Genomic DNA, 27,841 nt, shown 5'->3' with positions numbered 1-27,841 from the left:
TGGTCATCAACTCCAGACCTCACCCCACCAAACCTCACCTATATTCTAGAATTTAATCAATTCCCCGTGTTAATGGCTATAACTGGAGCCAACTGGGGTTAGTCTAACTCAAGACAGAAACTTTAAGGAAGATTCCCAAGCAGCTGCCAAAACTCCCTTTGTTTGGGGGAAATACCTGTTTTCTCTGGCCCGACATGGACAGCCTGACCCCTCCTCCCTTGTTGGCGGGAAAACATGGCGTCTGCTCCTCTGTTGGAGCTGATGAGCTCTAAAACCGGGAATTCCTTTCTCTGCCTTCTGGCAGCACTTTGTTTCTTCTGTCTACCCCTTTCCCTTTCTCTGCACCAACGTGGGTGCGGCCTGCATGACTGGCCTCTAGACCATGCACCAAGGCTCCTCCTCTCTTCACTGTCAAGGAGCAAGAAGAGCACCCCCTGGACCCAACACCCCCCACTCCAGATTTCCCTCCCTGTGTCTCAGGTAAATTCTAAAAATGTGGTGGGCCCAGGTGGAACATAAATCAGTATTTAAGTTTAGTTAAGTTTGTTGGTTTAATTAAGATAGACACGTCTTTGAAGTTAGAGCAGTAAATGTGAAGCTTTTATTCTATCAAGGTTTACTGAAGTCAAATAACCTTGTGTTAACTCTGTTGGGTTGTTCCCAAAAAGATGACTAAACTGATGGTTCATTGTCTGTTGCTACTGCCCGTTGGAACAATGTGTTACTTAAACTATAGCCCCTGGAGGATTTTACTAGTTACCAAGCACATTTAGATATGGCCTTAAGAAAAACATATACTGGCAACAGGTCTTTGGGGAGAAGGACGATATACGACCTACCGTGAAGCTGGGCAGCGGGGAACACCTGGGCCGCCCAGGGCGGAATACCGCCTGCTTCAGGGAAGCCTAGCACCCCGGTCAGCTCAGGGTGGAACGAAATACCGCCTGCTTCCCTTTTCCATTGTTACTCCTTTCTCTTCCCAGAAGGGCCCGTTGTTTGCTAGATGAGTCCTTTGAATGTGCTTGGTTAACTACAAACTTTATCCTCCTTCTTGCTTGTCCACGAGACATGTGACTAATGTTTGACCTTCATCGGTTTCTCTGTTGGCTATTGTTTCTATCTAATAAAAGTGAGACTCTGGAGTTGCGCAAGGTGGCAGTCTTTTCGACTCTTGTCCCCTGCTCCCAGTCTCTTGCAGCTGACTTGTTTGTGCCTAATTCTTCTCCCGTTTGCTGACCAGAAGCAGCAGTCTGTCTCAAAGTTTTCATGGGTAATTATTGAGATAGCTTTCAAAGTCTTTGGTAACCTGAAAGTTTAAAGTTTTGCTTGGATGATGAATTAAATTCATTGGACATCTAGGTTTTTCAAATAGGGTAAAATGCTTAGTCATGGATCACTGGACATAGGTTTGTGCTTTTGATTAACTGCAAAGAAACTAAGAATATTTAAATCTGTTGGTAAACATGTTTTGTGCTTAACTGATTCACAAATTTGCCATCTAAAGAATTCTGTTGTAACAGTTCACAAATGATTAATACTTAACTGACTAGAGACTAAGGTATTCTAAGAATACAAAATTCTAACTGTAACTAAGACTAATGGAAATAAGGGAAACAACTCTATGTGGAAAAGTAGATACGTAAGAAAGATAAGGAATGGGAACGCATTTTGTTAAAGATAAAAGGTAATTTTGTCCTACTAAATGAGATGGTTGTTTGGAAAGAAATGGCTTGGGACACAATCTGAATGCAAAGGAAAGTTAGATGGTTTGTGAAGGGAAACCTTCAGAAAAGGAATTTTAGGTGTGGTCAGGACAGACTTAAGATTAAAACAAACGGGTTTTAAAGTGGCTTGGTATAAGACTGAAATTCTCTGTTCAAAAAGACAGTTTTCTTAAATTAATCATCTGTCAGGAAGAAAATGTACAGTTTCCTCTGTGCCTGTCCAGAAAAACCATTTTCTGCATTTTGCCTATATCAGGTCTTTAACATATTTAGGCATGTGCTTTAAAACTTTGTAAGATTTGGGGTGCCTGGGTGGCTCAGTGGGTTAAGCCTCTGCCTTCAGCTCAGGTCATGATCTCAGGGTCCTGGGATCGACCCTACATCAGGTTCCCTGCTCAGCACGGAGCCTGCTTCCCCTTCTCTCTGCCTGCCTCTCTGCCTACTTGTGATCTCTCTCTGTCAAATAGATAAATAAAATCTTCTTAAAAAACCTTTGTAAGATTTTAGCAAATGTTGACAAGATTTAAATTGTAATTGAAATATCTTTAACTCATGCTTTTTCTTGGTATGCTAAGTTACTCAGGAAGTTCTGCTAAAAAAAAAAAAGATAAACCTTGGGTTACTTTTGGGTAAAGGCTATAACTATTCTAGAGATTCTGTGCATTTCCTAAAGTTTTAATGGTGTTTTTGGTTTTTGTTTTTAATATTTTATTTATTTATTTGACAGACAGAGATCACAAGTAGGCAGAGAGGTGGGCAGAGAGAGAGGGGAAGGGAAGCAGGCTCCCTGCTGAGCAGAGAGCCCGATACAGGGCTCGATCCCAGGACCCTGGGATCATGACCTGGGCCAAAGGCAGAGGCTTTAACCCACTGAGCCACCCAGGCACCCCAAGTTTTAATGTTTTGATAGATCATCATTTGATATTGTAATTATTGAAGTGTTAATGTGTCAATGGGTCCCAGGATAACTTGGTTTCCTTGTCTACTGTATCATAGTGAACTCGAATCAGATCATTAACAGTGTCCATTTCTGAGTCTTTTTGTCATTTATAATTGTTCTAGTTCTCTTGTAAAATGAGTTTTTATCTTAAAGGAGATTGATAAAAAGGACTTTGAGGACAACACAGGTATTCAATATCTTTAAGATCAGAACTGAAATGGGTAAGAATTTCCAGAACTAACTAAAGCTGCATTCAGACTAAACCAGAATTAGTAACATGGGACTAACCAAACTACAAGATTATAGTGTTATGCCTCTTATTTTAGACATTGTTCATTTTCTAATGTTTACTCTTCCAGACTAAGAAAATTTATACTTAGGTTATCAGTGACTTACAGAAATGTAAAAATACTCATTTGATTTGTAAACAAACCAAAGCATTCAACTTTTCTCTCTATCTGAACCCTCTGAAACCAAAAGGTCTCAGTAAGTATTCTTTCTTCCATGGCAATCAGTCATTTGCGTAAGTGCAATAAGAATCTGTTCTCCTCCTAACAGGACACCATTGGAAACATGGGTTATTTTACCAAGGCTTTGACTGGAATGTCATATTTGAGAAAGACATGTAGACTCAGATGTGAAAGACAGCTGAAAGGAACTAAGGTTGACTTCAGGAAACCTGGAGCCAAAAAGCCCTTTGGAACTGTTGGCCTGATACCTTGCTTACAGAGTTCCCAGCAGCCTCACCAGGTGAGTAAAGAATGTCACTTCCTGGCAGGTGCAGGAACCTCAGGATACTCTGGGGACCTCAGGAAGAGGAATCCACCCAAATCGACAGGTATTGCAGGCATGTCTGATGGCAAGTACTTGGCTTGGCTTCTGGCCTGTAGAGGCTACTAAAAGTTCAACCTAGAGATTCCTTATAAGAAGTTCCAGCAAAGTAGATTATAAAAGATCTGTATGATCACTCACTGTTCTTGCAGAGCTTATGGAAACAATTAGGCCAAATCTGTTTAAGCTGGACTTTTTTTTCCAGATAAATTAGTCCTAATTTGGCTATCTTTGGAAATGAGGGTTATTTTATTTTATTTTATTTTTTAAGATTTTTTTATTTGACAGACAGAGATCACAAGTAGGCAGAGAGGCAGACAGAGAGAGAGGAGGAAGCAGGCTCCCCGCTGAGCAGAGAGCCTGCGGGGCTTGATCCCAGGACCCCAGGACCATGACCTGAGCTGAAGGCAGAGGCCCTAACCCACTGAGCCACCCAGGTGCCCCATGAGGGTTATTTCAGAGAGACAAACATGTTTTAATAACACAACTTTGTGGATGTTCTAGATTTGATTTTCTTTAAATGTTTGTTGTTTACCTAAGCTAGACAACTAGAGGTAAATTTAAGAGAAGTTACCACAGTAATTCATATATAGACAATCTTCTGCTGATTGTTCTGTGGGGATAATAACAGAACCCCATGGCACATGATTATTAAACAGCTGAAAAATGGGATTGATACCCCAACAATTCTGTAACTCCACCATCACATTGACAAATTCTGTGGGGCTAGGATAACTGCCTAAAAGCCAGCATACCCCACTCCAAAGGATTAACTATGGACTTGTGGAGATAATAGATGACCCCACTTTCTATATGATTGGATTGGATGATGCATGTGGGACTCCCCTTATCTCTTGAGAAGTTTTCTCTGACTTGCCAGTGATCCTTTGTAATTAGGATATTGTTAAGGCTGGACTACTCAAAGGGCTTCTTAATGGTTTTATCCCTTAGTCATACTTACCCTAGAAGCCACCTCTGTTGAGGTACAGTTGCAAACAAATGCGTTAGCTAAGCATAGAACAGCCCTCCTCATAAAAGGAGCCTCAAAGCTCACTATGGGACAATCCCGACTATAATCATGTCACATCAGATCCAGATTTGTCTCAGAAACCAAAGGCCACTAATGGATTGCAACTGCCCCTCAGAACAATGTATTACTTAAAATATAACCCCTGGAAGATTTTACCAGTTACCAAGCACATTTAGACATAGCTTTAAGAGAAACACATACTGGCAACAGGCCTTTGGGGGAGAGGATGATGTACGGCCTTGAAGCTGAGCGGCTGGGGATGCCCGGCTCGCTGAGGGCAGAACGCCGCCTGCTACATTTTTCCGTTATCTCCCCTTTCTCCTCCCAAAAGCACCTGTTGCTTGTTAGATGAGTCCTTTGAATGTGCTTGTTTAACTATAAACTTTGCCCTCCTTCTTGTTTGTCTACAAGACATGTGACTAATGTTTGACCTTCATCAGCTCCTTGTTGGTTATTGTTTCTATCTAATAAAAGTGAGACTGAGGAGTTGCTCGGGGCAGCAGTCTTTTCGACTCTTGTCCCCTGCTCCCAATCTCTCATAGCTGGCTTGTTTGTGCCTAATTCTTCTCCCATTCACCAACTGGAAGCGGCAGTGGATGATGGAGGCCAACTTACTAAGTACTGGGCTGCACTTACGGATATGCCAGAAATAATATTTAAAACTTGTCAAACTTTAAACCTAGTTACCCATATGCCTGAACCTGACCATTGTACCTTTTCATAGAGCAAAAACTGTTCAGAGGTTATTGATGTTGCTTAATCTAGTTGGCCAGATTTAAGATGCCCCTGTTAAAAATACAAATAACAGGGGCACCTGGGTGGCTCAGTGGGTTAAAGCCTCTGCCTTCAGCTCAGGTCATGATCCCAGAGTCCTGGGATCGAGTCCCACATTGGGCTCCTTGCTCAGCAGGGAGACTGTTTCTCCCTCCCCCTCTGCCTGCCTCTCTGCCTACTTGTGGTCTCGATCTCTCTTTCAAATAAAATCTTAAAAAAAAATGACAGTTGGTTTACTGATGACAACAGTTTTCATAAAAAGAATAAAAAAAGCTGGGACGCCTGGGTGGCTCAGTGGGTTGTCTCTGCCTTCAGCTCAGGTCATGATCTCAGGATCCTGGGATCGAGCCCCACATTGGGCTCCTTGCTCAGCAGGGAGCCTGCTCCCCCCCCCCCCGCCTGTCTCTCTGACTACTTGTGATCTCTGTGTCTGTGTCAAATAAATAAATAAAATCTTTTTTAAAAAAATAAGAAAAGCTGGGTATGGCACAGTACTCACTAGCACTTTGCAATTGCTAAGCCTTAAAAATTAATACTAATACTGACTCCAAATATGCTTTCCTAGTCCTACATGTCCATGGAGCAATTCAGAAAAAAAGTGGATTATTATCAAGCCACAACTCCACAATCAAATACAGCCCTAAAATTACTACTCTTAAGGCTGCACATCTACCTAAGGAGATAGCTGTAATCACTTCAAAGGATGTCAAAGGATATGACCTTAGGAACCAATGAAAGTAATACAGGGTTTACACCAGGCCACTGATTTGGGCAAAAAGGCCATGGAGGTGACAGACTTCATAAAGGAAAATTGTCCCTAGATTTGGACTCCCTTGGTCCCTATGAAGTAACAATGGACTGCCTTTTATTACACATTAAAAGATGGCCCTTCAAAACTGAATAGCTCTTGATATCTTGACTGCAGCTACAGAAACCCCAAATTGGAGGACTGTCTCCTAATGGGACCCAATGATTATATGACTCTTGTGCTCATGGTTTCCCCCAGGTTGGATAGGCCACTGTACTCTGGGTTTTGCCTGGAATCATGAATGTATTATCAAAACCATTACCAACCTGGCCAACCTTCCAGAACTTAAAAAGTGGTGAACTCCTTCTGTCTCATTGGTATGACCAACTAACATTCACTTTTGTTCCCCCTTTGGAACAGAAGGATATTTGGCACATGAAAGCTCTTACTAATAAGTACATGGTCAGCCCCAGCTGATTCTCAAAGTAGCATTTCTCTATTAAAATGTTATGGTAGGGAACCTGGGTGGTTCAGTGGGTTAAAGCCTCTGCTTTCGGCTCAGGTCGTGATCCCAGGGTCCTGAGATTGAGTCCCGCATCGGGCTCTCTGCTCAACAGGGAGCCTGCTTCCTCCTCTCTCTCTGCCTGCCTCTCTGCCTACTTGTGATCTCTGTCTGTCAAATAAATAAATAAAATCTTTTAAAAAAATAAAAAAATAAAATGTTACAAATGTGTAAATCAGCTTTACAAAATAGAATGGCATTGGCATCGAATGTTTTAACTGCTACACAAGGTAGAAGTTGTGCTATCACAAAAACAAAGTACTATGTTTATGTTCCAGATTATCACAAGATATTTCTTGGGTTCTGACATACTCAAGTTAGCACTTTAAACAGTCCCTCTCTCCTTTAATGATTGATTAAACTCCCGGACTGGAAAAGGGTTTTTTGACAACTAGCAAAAAACTTATTTGAGCTTCATTTTCTTTTTGCTACACTAATTAGTTTTGCTGTTTTCTCCCATGTCTCCCCACCTGGCGTCAACTCCTTTGCAGCCATAACTTCCACAGATGATCCTTTCCACTTGGGAAGATCACCTGAGCAGTCTCCCCTGGATTCAGCTGTCTCTGTCTTTCATGAAACTCTCCTACACATTTCCCAACTGACCAGTGTTGACCTGAGTAGGTAGGGACGACTCTACACCCCTGTTCAGCAGGAAGATGTTATAGAAGCTGAGACCTTCACTTTCAACAACCTTAAAGATTTAAGGGTCAGAATTGTTCAGGAGGGAATGATGAGGGAACAGAAGTCTGGCTGAGGACAAAGCAAAAGCTGACAACTTGCAACCCCCCCCCTCCTGGGTGGGACATATGTGACACTCTTTAGGAATCTCCCAACTATTCTTAATAGCTTGCTGAAAAGGGCAGAACCCTTGGCAAAGGCAAGGCCTCTGGTATCCAGTATCTTGTAGGTCCTCTTTAGCATATGAAAGTTCTGTTGAAACCTCCCTTTTCCTCACTTCCCCCACCCCCATGGTACATAACCTGCCATATCTCAACCCCGGGGCAGCAGTTCTTTCTGCCCATAGGTCCTGTCCCCTGCATTAATAAACCACCATTTTGCACCAAAGTGTCTCAAGAATTCTTTCTTGGACATGGGCTCCGGACCTCACCCCACCGAAACTCACGTATATTCTAGAATTTTGTCACTCCAGTCTCTGCCTCAGTCATCGCCTGGTGTTCTGTGTGTCTTCCCCTCATCCTCTCCCCCTCTTCTGTTCTCATCAAGACCCCCATTACACTGGGTTAAAGCCCACCCTCCTCCAGTATGACAGCATTTTATCTAATTATGCAGGGAAGACATTAGGGTTCTAAGCCAATGGCCAAGAAAAAATTCTTGAGACCTTTTTGGTGCAAAACAGTGGTTTTATTAAAGCACAGGGACAGGACCCCCGGGGAAGAAAGAGCTGCACTGGGGTCATGAGGAGTGGCCCATTATAGACTTTCAAGTTGGGAGGGTGTTAGGGAGAGCATAAGTCTGTAAGGAATTTTGAGGTGCCTCATTAGCGCAGTAGGTAGCGCGTCAGTCTCATAAGTCTGTAAGGAATTTTGGAAACAAGGTTTCCAGGACCTCGAGGGGCTAGCTGTTGGGAAAAGGTCATGTATTACCATCTAACAAAACCTTAGTCATGAGACCCTGAAGATGTATATCGGTGAGCCATATATTTGGAGGGTGATTACCAACATGTAGAGATAAAGGAAATTTCTAAAGGAATTTTCTAAAGGATTTCTAAAATAAATGTCTAAAGGAAATTTCTAAAAGAATTTTTATATGTTAAAGTAGACTTACAGGGTTGCCTGGGTAGCTCAGTGGGTTAAAGCCTCTGCCTTCTGCTCAGGTCATGATCCCAGAGTCCTGGGTTGGAGCCACATGGGGTGCTCTGCTCAGCAGGGGGCCTGCTTCCCTCTCTGCCTACTTAAAGTAGTCTTACAGGACCCTGGGAGGAGGGGGGGCAGTTGGGCTAGGATTGCCTTTGCCCTTAGCAAAGTATTAACATTGAGACAGTTGAGTCCCTGGAGGAATGTCACTCTGTTTCAAGGACTTGCCAATGGGGGGAGGTAGTAAGGAAATTTAATAAGCTTTATGCCCTTTTTTCCCACATAAATTACATCTGTGATAATTATACTTCGAAATAAAATCACACTCACAGGTACTGGGAGTTAAAAAATACTTTCAGAGGTACTTTAACATACCTTTTGGGGGGACACAGTTCAACCCATAACACACAACAAATCTCAAGCAGGGTCAAAATGAATAAATCCACACCTAGACATACTGTATGGAAACTGCAGGGTACTAAAGACGGAGGATTTTGAGACAGACGGAGAGGGAGGGAGGGAGGGAGAAAACACTGGCAGTAGGAAAACTAACTTCAAAAGCACCTCAGGAATCCAGAAGACAGTGGAACCTATCTTTAAAATGCTGGAAGAGGGACACCTAGCGGGCTCAGGTGGTAGAGCAAGCAATTCTTGACCTTGGGGTAAGTTTGAGCCTCACGTTGGGTGTAGAGGTTATTTGAAAATAAAATCCTTATGGGGTGCCTGGGTGGCCCAGTTGGTTAAGCATCTGCCTTTGGCTCAGGTCATCATCCCAGTGTCCTGGAATCAAGTTCTGCGTGGGGCTCCCTGCTCAGTGGAGAGTCTGCTTCCTCCTCTCTCTCTGCAGCTACCCCTGCTTGTGCACTCTTTTTTTCTCTGTCAAAATCTTCTTTAAAAAAAAAAAAAAAAAGATACTGCCTTCACTATGTAAAATACAAATGCAAAAAGCAGATATTTATAAAATACATTGTTGCTGCAAAATGAAAAAACCTTTTAGAATCTCTGAAAGATTTATTTGAGCCCAAATGAGGACAGTCGCCCAGGATACCTGATCTTCACAAAGAAGAGAGTGCTCCAGGGAAGAAACATTCGGTGCAGGGTTTTATTCGTTTTTGGGTTTTTTTTTAACATAAAAAGTTACAAACCACTGGACAAAAGACATTTCAGAAAGTTAAAGACCTTATCTTAAGCTTTAACTATGTGTAAGGCTGAATGACTTCAGTCTCATGGGATTTCAGCGAGGTCTTATTCCTTATGTTTGAAATGAATTGTTGGGCTATTTTTTGTTTTGTTTTTAAGATTTTTTTTTTTTTTAAAGAAAGGATACAAGTGGGGGTAGGGATGGGCAGAGGGAGATGGAGAAAGAGAGGGAGAGAAGCAGACTTCCTGCTGAGTGCAGAGCCTGATGCAGGACTGGATCCCAGAACCCACCCCCACCTGCCCCAGATAATGATCTGAGCTGAAATCCAGGGTCAGACACCCAACTGACTGAGCCACCCAGGCCCCCCAAGAGGGTTTTTCTTTTTTTTCTTTTCTTTTTTTTTTTTTTTTGGTTATTTGTCAACAAAGCAGATGTACAGTGCATGCTCAGGACAGAAATAGAGCCCATGTTTTGAAGTTTGGTCAAGTCATTCTGACCTTGGTAAAAGTTAACATGTAGCTTACCTGAGACCCCAGGGGTAGGGCCCACAAACATTAGAAGGGCTGAGTCTGAGCTAGGATATGTATTACTTTTTTGGAGGAAGTTATAATAGTGTTTTGAAAGACATTAATTTGACCTCAATAAGTGGAGAAATACACTATGTTTATGGTCAAATGCTGATATCATGAAGATGGCATTTCTCTCCCAAGTTGATCTGTAACCGAAATGTAATCCCAATCAAAACTCCAACAGGATTTTTAAAGTAGGCCCCATGCCCAACGTAGGGCTTAAACTCAGGTGCCTGAGATCAAGAGTCACATGCTCTGCTGACTGAGCCAGCTAGGCACCCTGAGCAAGAAATTCTTCAAACTTGATCAACCAGTTGTAAAATTTACAGAAAGTCCAGAGTAGCCAAGACACTTCTGAAGACAAAGATCAAGGTGGTAAGACTCATAGACAAAGGTATCAAGGTTTTCTATAAAGTGGCATCAGTGAAAATTATAGCACTAGACAGATGTACCAACAGAACAGTAGACTCTAACCTTGATACATGACTGAGTAGTGGGGAAAGAATGGACTATTACATAAATGATGCCGGAACAGTCTACCCACATGCAATTCAGATTGGCTCCTTACCTCATGTCCTACACAAAAAAATTTTTTTAAAGATTTTATTTATTTAGGGGCACCTAGGTGGCTCAGTGGGTTAAGCCACTGCCTTCTGCTCGGGTCATGATCCCAGAGTCCTGGGATTGAGTCCCGCGTTGGGCTCTCTGCTCAGCGGGGAGCCTGCTTCTCCCCCTCTCTCTCGCTCTCTGCCTGCCTCTCCGCCTACTTGTGATCTCTGTCAAATAAATAAATAAAATATTTTTTAAAAAAAGATTTTATTTATTTGACAGATCACAAGTAGGCAAAGAGGCAGGCAGAGAGAGGGGGGAAGCAGGCTCCCCACTGAGCAGAGAGCCCAAAGGACCCTGAGATCATGACCCTGGCCGAAGGCAACAGGCTTAACCCACTGAGCCACCCAGGTGCCCCTCCTACACACAAACTAACCCAAGTGGATTAAAATACCTGTATGTGAAGAACTTTCAGTGGAGGGCGCCCGGTTGATTGGTTCACTCAGTTAGCATCTGCCTTGGCTCAGGTCATGATCCCAGCGTCCTAAGATTAAGTCCCCAGAAAGCCTGCTTCTCCCTCTCCTCCCTACATGTGCTCTCTCGCTCTCTCTCTCAAATAAATAAATAAAATCTTTAAAAAAAAAAAAAAAAAAAAACCTGGGGTGCCTGGGTGGCTCAGTCGTTAAGTATCTGCCTTCTGCTCAGGTCATGATCCCAGGGTCCTGGGATCAAGCCCCACATTGGGCTCCCTGCTCAGTGGGAAGCCTGCTTCTCCCTCTCTCTCTGCTGCTCTGCCTGCTTGTGCTCTGTCAATTTCTCTGTCAAATAAATGAAATCTTTTTTAAAAAAAGAGAAACTTTCAGTAGAAACTACAGAATACTTTTATGACCTTGGGGGCAGGGGCAGAGTTCTTAAATAAGACACAAAATGCCCAAATCATAAAGGAAAAGATTGATAGTCACCTATATTACAATTTAGAATCTGTGCTTCAACAAGAAACCATCAAAATCCTAGAAGAGAACACAGGCAGCATCCTCTTTGACCTTGGCAGTACTTTTGTTTTGTTTTGTTTTGTTTTTAAAGTAGACTTTGTGCCCAGAGTGGAGCCCAACACAAGGCTTGAATTCCCAACCCTGAGATCGAGACCTGAGCTGAAATCAAGAGTTGGATGTCTGACCAACTGAGCCATCCAGGTGCCCCAGCAACTTTACTAGACACGTCCCTGGAGGTAAGGGAAACAAAAGCAAAAATGAACTATTTGGGAGTTCATCGAAATTAAAAGCTTCTGCACAGCAAAGGAAACAATCAACAAAACTGAAAGGCAGCCTACAGAATAGGAGAAGATATTTGCAGATAGCACATATGATAAAGGGTTAGTATCCAAAATATATAAAGAACTTATCAAACTCAACACCCCAAACCCAAATAATCCAGTTAAGAACTGGGCAGAACATGTGATAGACATTTTCCCAAAGAAGACCTCCAGATGGCCAACAGATACACGAAAAGATGCAACATCACTGATCATCAGGGAAATGCAAATCAAAACCACAATGAGATACCACCTCACACCTGTCAGAACAGCTAACATTACCACCACAGGAAACAACAGATGTGACAAGAAGGCAGAAAAAGGGGAACCCTTCCGCACTGTTGGTGGGAAAGCAAACTAGTGCAGTCACTCAAGAACAGTAGGCAGGTTGCTCAAAAAGTTAAAAATAGGGGCACCTGGGTGGCTCAGGTCATGATCCCAGGGTCCTGGGATCGAGCCCCCCGTTGGGCTCCCTGCTCCAGGGAAAGCCTACTTCTCCCTCTCCCACTCCCCCTGTTTGTGTTCCTGCTCTCGCTGTCTGTCTCTGTCAAAGAAATAAATCTTTAAAAAAAAAAAAAAAAGTTAAAAATAGAACTACCCTACAAGCCAGGAATTTCAGTACTAGGTGTTTACCCAGAGGACACAAAAACACATTCAAAGGGATACATGCATCCTGATGTTTATAGCAGCATTATCAACAATAGCCAAACTATGGAAAGAGCTCAAGTGTCCATCCACTGATGAGGATAAAGAAGACGTGGTGTAGACATAGATATAAATATAGATACTTCCGAATCAGGTGTAGAGATGACTTAACAATAAAACCCTTAATTAAAAGATTTTATTTTTTACGTCATCTGTACACCCAACGCAGGGCTCGAATTCACAACCTGGCAATCAAGAGTCATACCTTCCACGGAGTGAGAGGTCCCCCTCCCCTCCAAAATAAAAAAAAAAATTTTTTTTTAATATTTTATTTATTTGACGGAGAGGTCACAAGTAGGCAGAGAGGCAGGCAGAGAGAGAGAGGGGGAAGCAGGCTCCACGCAGAGCAGAGAGCCTGGTTCAGGTTCTATCTCGGGATCCTGGGATCATGACCTGAGCCGAAGGCAGAGGCTTAACCCACTGAGCCACCCAGGAGCCCTAAAATAAATCTTTTTTTAAAAAAGTATAAAAATTTCTGGGACGCGTGGGTGGCTCAGTGGGTTAAAGCCTCTGCCTTCAGCTCCGGTCATGATCCCAGGGTCCTGGGATCGAGGCCCACATGGGGCTGTCTGTTCAGCAGGGAGCCTGCTTCCCCCTCTCTATCTGCCTGCCTCTCTGCCTACTTGTGATCTCTATCTGTCAAATAAATAAATAATCTTTTTTAAAATGTGATTTTTAAATTTTTTTAAAGGTTTTTATTTATTTATTTATTTGACAGAAAGATGGGGGGGGCGGGCAGGTTCCCTGCTGAGCAGAGAGCCCAATTGGGGGCTCGACCCTAGGACCCTGAGATCATGACCTGAGCCAAAGGCAGAGGTTTAACCTGCTGAGCCACCCAGGTGCCCCAATAAATAAAAAATCTTAAAAAAAAAAAAAGTATAAAAATTTCTGCCCATCAAAACCAGGAATACAAGCCCCTGGCAGGCCCCACAATGACATATATGGCTCTCAGCTGCCTCTGATCAGAGTTAAGTAGCCCTTAGTTACCGTTTATTATTTATTTATTTTTTCTTGGTTACCGTTTAAAGAAACCTTTAAAGTGGCCTCAGGAAATAACACGAAGTTGCCACTGAGAAAGTGTGTGGGATGCTATTCTGCGTGAGGTCGCTAACATAATGGGCTGCATGTGCAAAAAATAGTCATTGTTTGCCACTTAGGAACAGTCAGAAGATGCATACCTTCCGCTGTTGTACTGGGAAGGTGACTCATCCAATCTGGCAACAGGGTTTTGCAGTCCCAGGCCCTTATCACACCAAAACCAGACAGGACAAGGCCAGGAGTGGCAAAACAATTCAGGAAAGAAATATTACAGCTGACCTAATCCCTAACTGAACGATCCCAAGACGCTTTCCCGTGAATTTTCACCCTTTAAAAACCCCAGCTCTGGCGCCTGGGTGGCTCAGGTACATGATTCCAGGGTCCTGGAATCCGGCCCCATATTGGGCTCCCTGCTCAACGGGGATTCTGATTGTGCTCTCTTTCTCTGTCAAATAAATAAAATCTTTTAAAAAATGAAATAAAATAATGTTCAAGGTCTTGAGATAGCCTAGGCCAGGAGGCCCCAGAAGACGGAAAGTTACTAACTATAAGAGATAACCATAACCAGCCCTTTCTGCTCCTGTAAACAGGCTTCCCTCCACAGGCTCCCTGCACTACTGTTCTTGACGAAAGCAGTCCCAGTTCCCCCAGTTCAAACCCACCTACCAGCAGTCAGAACTAGCCTTGAAACCTGACTGCCTGCAGTCCCTACAAAAGCCCTGTAACCGCATTGCCAGGGGCCCAGAACTTGGAGCAGGAGCTCAGCTGGGTTGGCCAAGGTAAAATAAATCCGAGTTCTCTTCTCTGAGTGTCACTTGGTCTCTTGCAGGTCTGATTATTTTTCCGCCAACAGTACCAACTGAGACAGCCGGGCTTCCCTGAGACTAGCAGAAAACTTAAAGCTTGTTTTTCAGAGACCTGCTTCTCTCTGGTCAGCCCCTGCTTCTTTTCAGATAAGGTTCAGCCTATAAACAAGCAAGACAGGGGCGCCTGGGTGGCTCAGTGGGTTAAAGCCTCTGCCTCCGGCTCAGGTCATGATCCTGGGGTCCTGGGATCGAGCCCCACATCAGGCTCTCTGCTCAGCAGGGAGCCTGTTTCCCCTTCTCTCTCTCTGCCTGCCTCTGCCTACCTGTGATCTCTATCTGTTAAATAAATAAATAAAATCTAAAAAAAAACAAAAAAAAAAAAACAAGCAAGACAGTCCAATCTGGTCTAAGACCCCATTCAGTTTACACTGGTCCCCGGAAGATCCGCACAACCGTCTCCCTATCCTACAGGTGACCGTGACCACCTGATGCCTCATTTTGCCTCATTTTCTTTTTTTTAAGATTTTATTTATTTATTTGACAGAGATCACACAAATATGCAGAAAGAGAGATGAGAGACTGGGAAGCAGGCTCCCCGCTCAGCAGGGAGCCCAATGCGGGGCTCGATTCCAGGACCCTGGGATCATGACCTAAGCCGAAGGCAGAGGCTTTAACCCACTGAGCCACCCAGGCGCCCCTTTGCCTCAGTTTAATGTCAGGTCTCCACCCAACAGAAACGTGGGAGGTCTGTTGCCTCTATCTTTGTTCAACGCGCATGCTCCGTCCTTCCTCATGCATAGTCAGTTTCCCCCGCCCTCTTCATCAATATGTAATTTCCAACGCCTGTGATGAAAGAAGCGTGTTCTCAAAGCACAGGGGGAGTCCGATTTTTGATGCAGCTTCCAGTTTTCGAGCTTGGCAGCTTTACAACAACCCTTTTTTTCTGCAAAGTCCTGGTGCTGTGGAGTGCGGCTTTCCGTTGCACGCCAGCAAATAAACTTTTCAGCCCGGTAACAAATTCCGCACCACGAAGGGACTCTGAATCCAACTGCGTTACCTTTGCCGGTGGCTCGTATGCCCCGAGTCGAGGGACTGGGTTCCGAACTCCCTCCGATCGGCAGAGTCAGCCTTCGCTGCTTTCTGGTTTTACTTCGGGGAGAGAAACTTGTTTGGGGTTCGGAAGACATCTTTTTGGTGAGTGAGAACGTACAGATGACTGACTGCCGGTAATTTTCTTCGTGTTCGACCTCAGCCGAGAGGCCCTGGGTAAGGAGTTTCCCCTTTCTTAGAAAGGAAAACGGGGGTTACACTCACAGAGGGTCTCTTGGCTACTTGGATTTCTTGGAAAACGCGTGTGAGAGCGGCTCTGGGTGACCTGCTGAGAATTCAAATAATTCGGAGATAAAATGGGAAATAAGAATTCAGTCCCAAAGTATACTCCCTTGGGCTGCATCCTTAGGAACTGGACAGTGTTCGCGAGTGACTTCCTCACTAAGAAAAAAATGATATTTTTCTGTAATGCTGTCTGGCCACTGTATTCCCTGGGTTCGGGAGAAAGATGGCCTAAGAATGGTTCCTTAAATTACAATACTATCTTGCAACTGGAGTTATTTTGCAAAAGGGAGAAAAAATGGTCTGAGATGTGCTATGTACGACCTTTTATGTTATTATACCGGAATGAGGAAATTCAGATACAATACAGGCTTTGGGTGCCAAAGAGTCCCCAAAAGGAGGAAACTTCCCTTGATTCTCGTAATACGGAAGATAATTCATTACCCACGCAGTTAAATACTACCACTGGGCCACCTCCCCTTGGAACTGCTGTCCCCCGACGTTCGGCACCTCGGGCCCCAGCTCCATCCCCTTCTCCAGATTCCGGAGGACCCGTAGTGGTCTCTAGGTCTCATACCTGCCAGGATACCCCGTTGGACCAGAGGGCCACCCAAATTCAGGCAGGAAGATCGCCCCTGAATGAGGTCCTGATCGGTGGGGTTTACGGGAACCGGCAGCTAAGCGGTTTCATCTTCGTGCGTTCCCAGTTTTCCACCTCTGACCTGCTGAATTGGAAAACCAAGATGCCTCCTTACCTAGATGACCCTATTGGAATGAAGAATTTTTTTGCCTCTATTTTTGCTATCCATAATCCAACATGGGCCGATATTCAGATCCTCCTAAAGTTCTTTCTCACACCAGAGGAACGTAGCCTGATCCTAGAACAGGCTCGTGCTGAAGCCAATAAGATGCACGAGGTAGCTCCTTATAATCCGGTGAGAGCCCTTGGAGACCTGGCCATCCCCACCACCGACCCTCGATGGAACCCCCACGATGAGTGGGATAGAAACAGGCTGGAGCATTACCGGAGCTGCATCCTGAGTGGTCTGAAGAATGGAGTCCCCAAACAAAGAAGCCTCAATAAAGTTCTGCAGGTTAGACAGAAGCCTGACGAGGATCCCTTTGAGTACATGGAAAGATTGTTTAAGGCTTATCGGCAGTATGTGGATATAGACCCGGAAGCTCCAGAGAATCTACACATGGTCAATGAAACCTTCATAAGGCAAGCTGCCCCTGACATTTACAGGAAATTGCAAAGCGTGAGAGGGGCTTCAGGAATGCCCACAAATCAGTTGGTTGAGATTGCTTTCGACGTTTTCCGAAACCGAGACAAGGTCCAGCAGAAGGAGAAAGAGCTCAGGATGCGGCAGCAGGTAGCGTTGATGGCGGATGTCTTGAGGCAGGTGTTGTCAGACCCACACCAGTGTGCACACCAGCCTGGTGCCGGTCCCAGGGTAAGAAACCCGAGGCCCGCAAATTCGGGATCCAGAGGCCACCCAATCGTAGGACCGAACCAGTGTGCCTACTGCAAACGAGAGGGACACTGGAAGAGGGAGTGCCCCTCTCTGAATAGGTATTAGCCAAACTTCAGATGTCCCGCCCTCCTTCCCCATCTTCCGCCCAAGAACTCTCCAGGAAAGCTGGGGCCCAGACACTCCTGACAACCCTACAACCTTCATTGAAATTTCCCCATGGAACCCCAGGTCACCTTTTTTCGTGAAAAACACACTTAACAGATCTCTTCGTGTAGACTAGTGCTACCTATGGAGGACAATACCAGTGGCATCTGCGTGGTCTGGGTGGCTCTGGGATCAAGCCCCGCATGTATTTTCTTTCCTTACCCTGTAAATTCCTCACTAACTTCCGGCCTTTTTTTTTTTTTCCCTAAAATGCGTAAAAAACTCCCTGCCTGGGTCATTTTTTGGTCTCAATTTCCTTATTGGGCTTTGTAACAAAGGTTTGGGTTTTTTCCTCCTTTCCTGTCTCTTGTAAATTGAATTCTTTGCCCAGATGGAAGACCTTGAGGGTAGAGGAAGAATTTTCCCTCCCAGTAGTTGGCATAGTGGGTAGGATATTTTGCTGGGCCAAAGCTGGTCCCAGACACTGCCACCACTGAGATCCTGGGACATCTGATAATACAGCTGGCAGAAGGTAGGATTTTTTTTTTTTTTTTTAAACACATGGTGTGAGCATTCTGGAATCTCTGTCTGCAGAGTCTAATGGAACAAGAGTCTTTTGTACTCTGCTCTAAATTTCAATTAGCAGGAGAAAATACTAGGGGACTAGCTCCTTGGGCTTTGCAACTCGTGGGAAAAATTTGGCAGCACCCTCTGGTTGCTGATTATTTTCTCCCAGAAATGGTCTTCATTAGTGTGTGTCTTCTGTGTTCTTTGTTCATAAAGAGGAATGAGCATAGGGCAGGCATATAGGGCAGATCCCAGAAGTCTCATTTTTTCAGTTTCTGGTTCTCACCAGACCAGCATCTGTTTGGACAAACTGCTGTGAGTCCCTGTATAAAAAGCCAGATGAAGTTTTTCCTTTTGTCATGTTTTGTGCCCTAAGAGCTTGCTTTTGTGACTGGTGAGAACATTTCTCTCTGGTTTCCAACATCCAGACAGTGCAGTTACTGGGGTGTGCTTTGGGTACCCAGGTAGAGTACCCCAGATAGGCTGGGGATCTTGGACACAGTTAACAAAAAGCACACTCAGTCCAGCCGTGACACCTCTCAGGAGAGTTTCATAAGAAGTCCCAGCCTATAAGGGGCATTTTGTTGGCTCAAGGGTCAGTGCTGGAAAAGTCCCATTCCAGTTAGTGCCTGCCCGGTGTCACAGATTAGCGGGTCTGTAACTGGAGGCATCTCAAATTTTTGGGAGATCAGAGACATCCTTACCACCTATGCAACGGAGGTCTTTGCTTTCTTAGATTATTTTGGGGGAATAAACTTGGATCATGGGGACTGTGTCATCTGTGCCCTCTCTGGAAGCTGCTTAGGTTCCTAGTTAAGCCATTAAAAAGCTTACCGGTTTGAGTAACTACTGAAATTAATAAGGTCTTATCCACCAATGGCCAGATGATAGATACTTTAAATTGGCTGTATTTAAGTAAATAGATGGATACTTTTTTTTGTTTTTGGTTTTTAAAGATTTATTTATTCGACAGAGATCACAAGTAGGCAGAGAGGCAGGCAGAGAGAGAGGAGGAAGCAGGCTCCCGGCCGAGCAGAGAGCCTGCATCGGGGCTCGATCCCAGGACCTGGGATCATGACCAGAGCTGAAGGCAGAGGCTTTAGCCCACTGAGCCACCCAGGCGCCCCGTAAATAGATATTCTTAAACATTTTTTATGGAGAGTTCTGAATTGGTAACAGCTAACCTTTGGTGATGTGATGTGATGTGATGTGATGTTTGGGGTCTGAGAGCCAACAGTCAAGAAAGAATTTTTGACACATCTTCGGTGCAAAAAAAATGGTGGTTTTATTAAAGCACGGGCACAGGACCCCTGAGCAGGAAGAGCTGCACTGGGGTCATTGAGGACATGATCTAAGTTGGGAGGGGTTAAGTCTCTAAGGAATTTGGGAGCAAGGTTTGCAGGACCTTGAGAGAGGCTAGCTGCTGTTAAAATCATTGACTCCTGTCTAGTAAAACCTTAGTCATGATGATGAAGTCTTAGAATGTAAGTGAGGTTCAGTGGGGTGAGGGTCCAGAGCCAAAGACCAAGAAAAAATTCTTGAGGCATCTTAGGTGCAAAAATGTGGTCTATTAAAGCACAGGGACAGGACCCTTGGGCAGAAAGAGCTGCTGCCCCGGGGCTGTGAGGAGTGGTCCATTATATGCTTGCAAGTTGGGAGGGAGTTGGGGGGTGGTGTATGTCTCCAAGGAATTTTGGAAGCAAGGTTTCCAGGATCTTGAGGGGCTAGTTATTATTGGGGAAAGGTTATTCATTACCAGTAATAAAACATTTTCGTGAGCCCCTTTAGATCCATCAGTGGGCCATATGCTTGGGAATGATTGTCAACACTATCTTGGAGGGTTTAGAGATAAAGTTTCCAAAGGAATATTTTTTTCTCTAAAGATTGATTTGACAGATCACAAGTAGGTAGAGAGGCAGGAAGAGAGGGGGGGAGAAGCAGGCTCACTGCTGAGCAGAGAGCCCTGTGTGGGTCGGGGCTCTGTCCCAGGACCCTGGGATCATGACCTGAGCCCAAAGCAGAGGCTTTAACCCACTGAGCCACCCAGGCGCCCCTCCAAAGGAATTGTTAAAGTGGACTTTAGAGGATCCTGGTTTGGGGATAAGGATTGGTCAGACTAGGATTGCCCTTTGACTTAGCAAAGCCTTACGGTGGGGGTAGTTGAGTCTTTAGAAGAATGTCACTCTTCCTGTTTTAAGGGTTTGTCAGTGGGTAAGGAAATTTAATAATTTTTCTTCTGCCTGTGTTTCCCACATCAATGAGACCCTTCAGATAAGAATGTACCAATGCCCCTTTTGCTTGGAGGATGATTGCCAACAGCGATCTTGGGGAAGTTTCCAAAGGGATTTTCATACATTTAAGAAGATTTACAGGACTCTGGAGGTCAGGCTAATGTCAAGCTAAGGTTGCCTTTGGCCAGCTTTGAGGCAGTTGAGTTCCTGGTGGAAGACTATTCACCTGTCTTAAGTACTTGTGAAGGGGAGGGAAGTTGTAGGGAAGTTCAGTTCTTTCCACATTTCTTTTGCCTTTGTTCTCCATGTCATTAGAGACTCCATTGACAAAGTAAAAGAACAAAAATTAGATTGGCAAATCAGTCCCCACATCCAGTGAAAATTCCCCTTAAAATAAAGTCCCATTTGCCTGTCTTAATTTCCTTTCCCTACAAGATTTGCAGACAGCGCTCCCGTAATCTCTGGGTTTGAAGTATGCAGACCGCTGTGTCTTGAAATTCCCTTGGGGTGCATGGCACAGCTCTCTTTGCTATAGTCAGGCTGTGCCAGCTTCAGGCATTTCTGGGCAGTAACCCTTAACAGAAGTATCCTACCTACACACACACATTGAGAAGGATTTGTAGCCCTTGAACAGCACCAGACTTTTAAGTGATAAAGCCCTTCACGTTCAGAAGATCTACCAAATTTAGAAAGGAATTTTTATTTACCTATTTTTAAAGACTTTTTTTTCTTTTTTTTTTTAAAGTCATCTCTACACCCAGCGTGGGGCTTTACACTCTACAACCCTGAGACCAGGAGTTGCACTCTCCACCAACTGAGCTGGCCAGGTGTCCCCACAGGAATCTTTTTTTTTTTTTTCATGGCTAAAGAAACTTTATTAGGAAATTTTTTAAATAAATAAAAATTAATGGCTCTTCACAATGGCAGTCACAGAGACCTTGACTGGCTGGCTCTTCCGGCCCAGGATTGATGACACTCTGGCCATTAGGTCCCATGGTCCCTGGAAGAATGACACCCCTCCTTACACAGAGTAAATGAAAAAAATTTCTCCTAAGCCCTCCTACAGATGATCTCCCAAAGGCCAGTATCCAGAGACTAATAGAAGCCAACGGTAAATTGTGTACTCCAAAAGAAAGCGTTTGTTAAACATTGCTTTATAGAGTTTTGGAAGGCGTTAAGTCTTTGATTTCCATATTTGTTAAATATGATTCAAAAACAAAAAACTCCCTGATTAAAGGGGAAAAAAAAAAGTTGGGGCTCCTGGCTGGCTCAGTCAGCTTTGTTTCTCAAATCTCTACAAAATCAAAAATAAAAAGTCACAGCCCACCTAGCTGTACTAATCGTAAAACCTCATCTGTTCTCTCAAAATGTTTATAGATGTTACCAAAAGATCATTATTTGGACAGAAGTGTCCTGTATTTGAGGAAGAAAAGTAAATTGTAAATTGCAAATACTCTGAAACTCCAAGGAAAAAACAAAACCTTGTATTCTTTGTCCCTTAACGATACAAATCCTTTATTGAACACTATATCTTAAACTAAGGTACTACATGTTGACTGAGAATTTAAACGGAGGGAGGGGAAAAGGGAGAAAATTACAAATCCTAGCACATGTCTTTGAAATGTAAATAACACACCAGCGCCTGAAACTAAAGGGAAAAAGGGGAGGGGAGGAACTTTTTAAAATACAAACTGTGCAAACTGCTGTAACGGGGCCCTTCTGCTGAAACTCTAGCCCTTCTGATAATAGGCAGCAGATAATGCTCCAAATATCCAACGTGAGGAAAACTTGGATACATTCCCTATGCTTTTTCTAACACATTTTCAACCCTCATCTTCTCTAGGAGCTGAGAGTCATTTTTTGAAATGCAAACTGCAGGGGAAAGTTTTTCATCAGGAAAAAAGTGGAGAGGGATATGGGAAATGGGGCCTATGACTGTCCTTAAAAGAGCTGTTAGGGTTTTGAGGTCAGACCCTGGTCCCTGGATCTGTTCTGAAAGCATAAGCAGAGGGGCGCCTGGGTCACTCAGTGGTTAAGCAACTCCCTTCAGCTTGCATTGTGATCCCAGGGTCCTGGGATCCGGGGAGGGCCCCCAGTCGGGCTCCCTGCTTGGTAGGAAGCCTGCTTCTCCCTTCACACTTAACCTGCTTGTGTTCCTGCTCTCACTGTCCCTCTCACTGTCAAATAAAATCTTAAAAATAAGCAGAGATTTATTCTTTGCATTCTGATTAACTCAGCTCCATGTTCTGTATTGTACTCTAATTATGTTTTATGCACCTCTTGACCTCATGCACGATCCATCATTAACTTTGCCGCTTCACCTCTACTACTCCCTGTTCACCGACTGCTTGTAGATACCTAATGAGGACAGATGGTAACATGCATTATCTGAATGTACCAGGTCCCAAATAGCACCTCGTAGTCCAGAAGAATGTATCTTTCTAGATTGCTTCAGGACCCCTCTCCCCAAGGTTTCAGAGAATGCCTCCTCCTCCTCTCTTGTGTATAAGCTGTCGCTGGGCTCATTAGGGCAAAGCAGCTTTAGGAATGTTGCCCTGGGTGTTGTTGGGCTGCTCTTCTAACACTAAAAGCTTTGCTTCAAAACCAGTGTCTCAGACATCAGTTTATTGCACATGGGTGCACAGATTTTGAGTATGGTAACAATTTTTGTTTGCATCTGTCTGGGTATGACTCCATCTGATAGGAGAGCTTTCCTCTACCTCTGGATAGTATTGCTAAAATTGGCATGTGTAAAAGTTTCATGTACTTGGTTTGAAGGCAAATGCTTGTGTAAGGATTGGGCATTCTAAAATTCCCAGAGACTAACCCAAATATTCAATTCATGTGATTGGGGAGATGCTTGCTACTAAAGCTAATTTAAGGTTGTTGGTTTAATTTAAATAGAAATGGCTTAATGCTACCAACATTAAAACTGAAACTTTTATTCTGTCTGTGTTTACTGAAAGTCAAGTAAGTTGATGTGATCTCTGTTACAAATTGAAATAATCATAATAGCTGGAGGGGCTCCTGCCTGGCTTGGTTGGTGCAGCTTGCAACTAACTCTTGGTCCCAGGGTTGTGAGTTCGAGCCCTACACTGGGTGTGGAGATTACTTAAGTAAAATCTTAGAGGAGTTTCAGTCAGGAATGGATGCTGTATTTTGTCAAATACACTATATATATATATATATATATATATATACACAAATACACTATATATATATATGTATAAACACATATATATATATATACACACATATATATAAACATACATATATATATATATATATATGTATAAACACACACACATTGTCCACAATTACCAAACTATGGAAAGAGCCAAGATGCCCTTCAACAGAAGAATGGGATAAAGAAGATGTGGTCCATATATATAATGGAGTATTACTCAGCCATCAGAAAAAATGAATACCCAACTTTTGTGTCAACATGGACGGGACTGGAGGGGATTATACTGAGTGAAATTCAAGCAGAAAAAGTCGTCATAGGGTTTCAATTACTTAACATAAGGAATAACACAGAGGACATTAGGAGAAGGAAAGGAAAAGTTAATTGGGGGAAATCGGAGGGTGAGATGAACCATGAGAGACTGTGGACTCTAACAGAGTTTTGGAGGGAAGGGGGATGTGAGGGGGATGGGTGAGCCTGGTGGCAGGTATTAAGGAGGGCACATACTGCATGGAGCACTGGGTGTGGTACATAAACAATCTTGGAACACCGAAAAAAAAATTTTAATTTTTAAAGTTAAAAAAAAATCTTAAGTAATAATAATAGTTTGAAAGCACTGACCTTGTCCAATGTTTTGAAGTTTTTATGGGTAATTTAAGCATAAATGTTAAGAACAAGTAAATAGATGTAATGGGTTGGAGGGGGAGGGGCACATGGCTGGCTCAGTTCAGTAGAATATGCAGTTCTTGGCCCCAGAGTTGTGAGTTGAAGCACCACGTGGGGTACGGAGCCTTCTTTTTAAAAAAGTTTACAGGTAACTTTTTTTTTTTTTAACATTTTATTTATTTGAGAGAGTGAGCAAGAGAGAGCATGAGAGGGCTGGAGGGGCAGGGGGAGAGAAAGAAGCAGACAGCCCCCTGAGCAGGGAGCCCAGTGCCAGGATCCTGATCTGAGCCAAAGGCAGATAGCTTAACTGACTGAGCCACCCAGACACCCCTATAGGTAAACTTTTAAATAGCTTCTTTGTTGGTAACTGGAAACTCCAAAGTTGTACTAAGTTAAATGATGAGTTAAGTTAAATTCATGTAATACTCATTTAATATCATTTCCAAATAAGATAAAATTAAAAACATTAAGCACTAAAACATAGGTTTATCTACTTTTGTCTCAACTGCACAGAGAAATTAAATTTGGGTCTGTTAACCTGTTAACAGTTCACAATTGAAAGTTCAACCTAGAGATTCCTTTATTAGAAGGTTATACTATGAAAAAAAAAAAGCTTCTGAATTACAAAATGTATTCATAAATTTGTCAGCCTAAAGGATTCTAGGGTAACAGCTCACAATTACTTACTAGTTAAGTTTCACAAGGCATCAAGGCAACAAGTTAAGAATTCTAATACCATTAAAATTACTGAAAAATAAGGGAAATAACTGTATACAAGGAAAGTAACGTATGTGGTTTTGGTTTTAAAAAATCTGAGAAATGAAATTATACTTGTTGAGAGAAAATATTTTGTTTCCTAAAATTAGGCTAATAATTTAAAGACTGAAAACAGGACAAAATCTGAATGAAAAAAGTTGTAAAACACCTTTGGAAGGCAATTTTATGCTAAGGTTAAAATAAGTGTATTTTAAGATGGGTTTCAGTATCAGAAGTATTGTCGATGCAAAATTAGAATTTGGTTTTTCTGTTAAAAGGAAAATGTTTTATTAGATTATTGGTTTGCTTTTTGAAAACAGTTTTCTGTTAAAGATTACATTAGGGACAATCTAAAGATTCTGCATTTTCTCTTCAGATTTTTGATAATTCAAAAAAACTGAGTCTTAATATTAAGAACAAAGTTTTGCTCACAACTGTGTATCATCTGTATTTACTTTGAAATCTTTTATGACCACCTTGGTTAAATAGATAAATATAGTTACCTAATGACTTGTAATCCAGTGACACATTTCTGCCTTTTGATAAATTGATTTTGATCAATGAAATGTTCAAACGATAGATACTTTTTGACATACTTCCCAGAATCAAATTCCAAAAGTCTTTAGACCACAGTCTAAATGAAATGTTCAGGAGGCCCTGGGAACATTTCCAGAATTCTGTGGAGGGGAGCCTACCTATCTCCGTGGTAGAGCCTGAAACTGTTGATCTAGGAATTGTAAATTCGAGCCCCACCCTGGGTGTAGAGATTATTTTAAAACAAAATCTTAAAAAAAAAAAAAACTGGTAAAAATGAAACTAATTTGGCTTACTTGCTATGTTAAATTACATGGGAAGTACTCAAATAAGTGACACTTAAACTCTCTTAGATTGTTTGTATAGATCGTTATTAAAGGAAGTGTTCTCAAAATTGTGTAAAACTCCTGGGGATCTGATATGTCCGAACATGTTATTATCTTGAAATGTTGTATGTCTCAGAAATACGCAGTTTTTCTTACCAGTTGCATTGTAATGGACTCTAACCAGATCTTTGACTATGGCCAATTAAGTGTTTTCATTTACAGACAATTATAGTTTCACTCAGATGCTTTCATAAAAGCTTTTTGCAAATGTGCTTCTGTGAGACTCATGGGAAGAACTCTGGGGTACAGGTTTCTTTATAACCTTGAGGTATTAAACTGAAGTAAGAATTTCCAGAACTACTCCAAAAAGAAGAATTAATAACGTAAGACTGAATAAAACAGAGGAAGATAATTACAATTTTATCACATTTTTGCTGAAAACATTGCTGATTTTTTTAAAATGTTTTGTTTTTCCTGACTTAAAACTATTTTTCTCTTAAGTGGCGGCTTAGAGCAATTTGATAAAACACTCCTTTGTAAACAAATACGAAACATTTATCTTTTTCTCCCTACCTGAACCCTCCAGAATTCAGAAATTCTCAGTATTCTTTCTTTTATGGCAATTAAAGTTACTTGCATAAGTGCAGTAAGAATCTGTTCTCCTTAAAAACATCATTGGAAAGAAAAAGAAACACTGGGTTCTTTTTTTTTTTTACCCAAGCTTTGCTGGAATGTCAACATTTGAGAGAGAAATGAATAGTCTGCTGTATGACCAGGCAGCTTTAAGGAACTGCGGTTGACTTCATGGAGCCAGTAAAAAGCCCCTTGGAAATGCCAGCCTGGTACCTTCTTACAGAGTTCCAGCAGCCTCACCAGGGGGTAAAGAAGGTCACTTCATGGCAGGTGCAGGAACCTCAATATGTTGGGAACCTCGAGAAGAGAGGAGTTAACCCAAATCTGTAGGTACTGCAGGCAAAGTATGATGGCAAGTATTTGGCTTGGCTCCTGGCCTTGAGAGGCTATTGAAAGTTCAACCTAGAGATTCCTTACCGAAAATTCCAGTAAAGCAGATTTAAAAGATTCTGCACCGTCAACTGCTGTCCTTGCTGCATTTATGTCAGTAACCAAGCCAAGATTTGCTCTCTCTTAACTAGACTTACTTTGCAAGCCAATTAGTCTTCAGTTGTTCTATCTTCGGCAAAAGTGAGAGGGTGATAGGGAGAAAATGTTTCAGTAAAACACCTATGTAAACACTGAATTCTGACACTGCTCATTATATGCTGAACTAGATGCTGATTTCTTCTAGTTTCCTCCGGTGGCTGGCTACCCACGTCTCCAAACTTTTTTTTTTCTTCCACCTGAATTGTTGGACTCATACAAGAAGTAAAACTGCCTTTTTCCCCCTGAGGCCCTGCAAACTAAACATCACCAGCCTGATGGAAACTTCAGAGAAGCAACCAAAGCAATTCACACACAGACTGTCGTCATGCCTGGTGGCTCTGTGAGCTGTTCCAAAGATCGCCAGAGACACTGCAGTGACAAACCAGGACAGCCTGTCAGATGGGCACTGCTTGCGCTTGCTCTGAAAAATGCTTTGAGCCTGACATCTGGAAATCTTGACTGCCCGGCCTAGAAACTCACAAACTGGATTACCACTTGATGCAGTTACTAACCACCATTTTTCTTAAATTCCATTGATGGGTCTCTTCGTGATCCCCTGATTGTTTAAGCAACAGGCCTAACTTTGGACAACCTACCTGCTTCACTGCCTCCTAAAGGGAAAGTGAATGACACGGACCTGTCATCAGAACTGAGACCCATTGGGTAAGACAATCTACCAGCTCAGCTTTTAACATGCGAAACCCCCAGGGAAGTTTCAGAGGGGAAACTGTAGGGGTCAAGGGCAGGTTGCTCCAAATTGTGTCATTTTGTTAATATTGATCATTTTAAATAAAAGTTACTTAAGAGACAATCTGCAAGAAAGACTGAGACACTGCTCTGTTCCCCCTGAAAGCAGGAAATACATCTTCCATGTGAAAGTTGCCCTCCCTATTCTAAGAAAAGACATTTTTTAAAAAAGATT

General features: G+C 42.8%; 1 long non-coding RNA gene across 4 annotated transcripts; it reads left to right on the top strand.

The window, feature by feature from the left end:
- The first annotated feature begins 1,173 nt into the window (after positions 1 to 1,173).
- LOC308354675 lies at positions 1,174 to 27,841 on the top strand. Of its 4 annotated transcripts, none has more exons than XR_013967892.1 (4): positions 1,174 to 1,270; positions 3,223 to 3,414; positions 11,769 to 11,910; positions 27,065 to 27,841. It is a non-coding gene; the product is annotated as an uncharacterized lncRNA (long non-coding RNA). The 4 variants fall into 4 exon arrangements; XR_013967893.1 differs by having other exon boundaries at positions 27,048 to 27,841; XR_013967894.1 differs by having other exon boundaries at positions 11,766 to 11,910.

Source organism: Martes martes (assembly GCF_963455335.1).
Source record: "Martes martes genome assembly, chromosome: 13".
Classification (NCBI taxonomy): domain Eukaryota; kingdom Metazoa; phylum Chordata; class Mammalia; order Carnivora; family Mustelidae; genus Martes; species Martes martes.
This window is presented reverse-complemented; position numbering and strand designations above follow the sequence as displayed.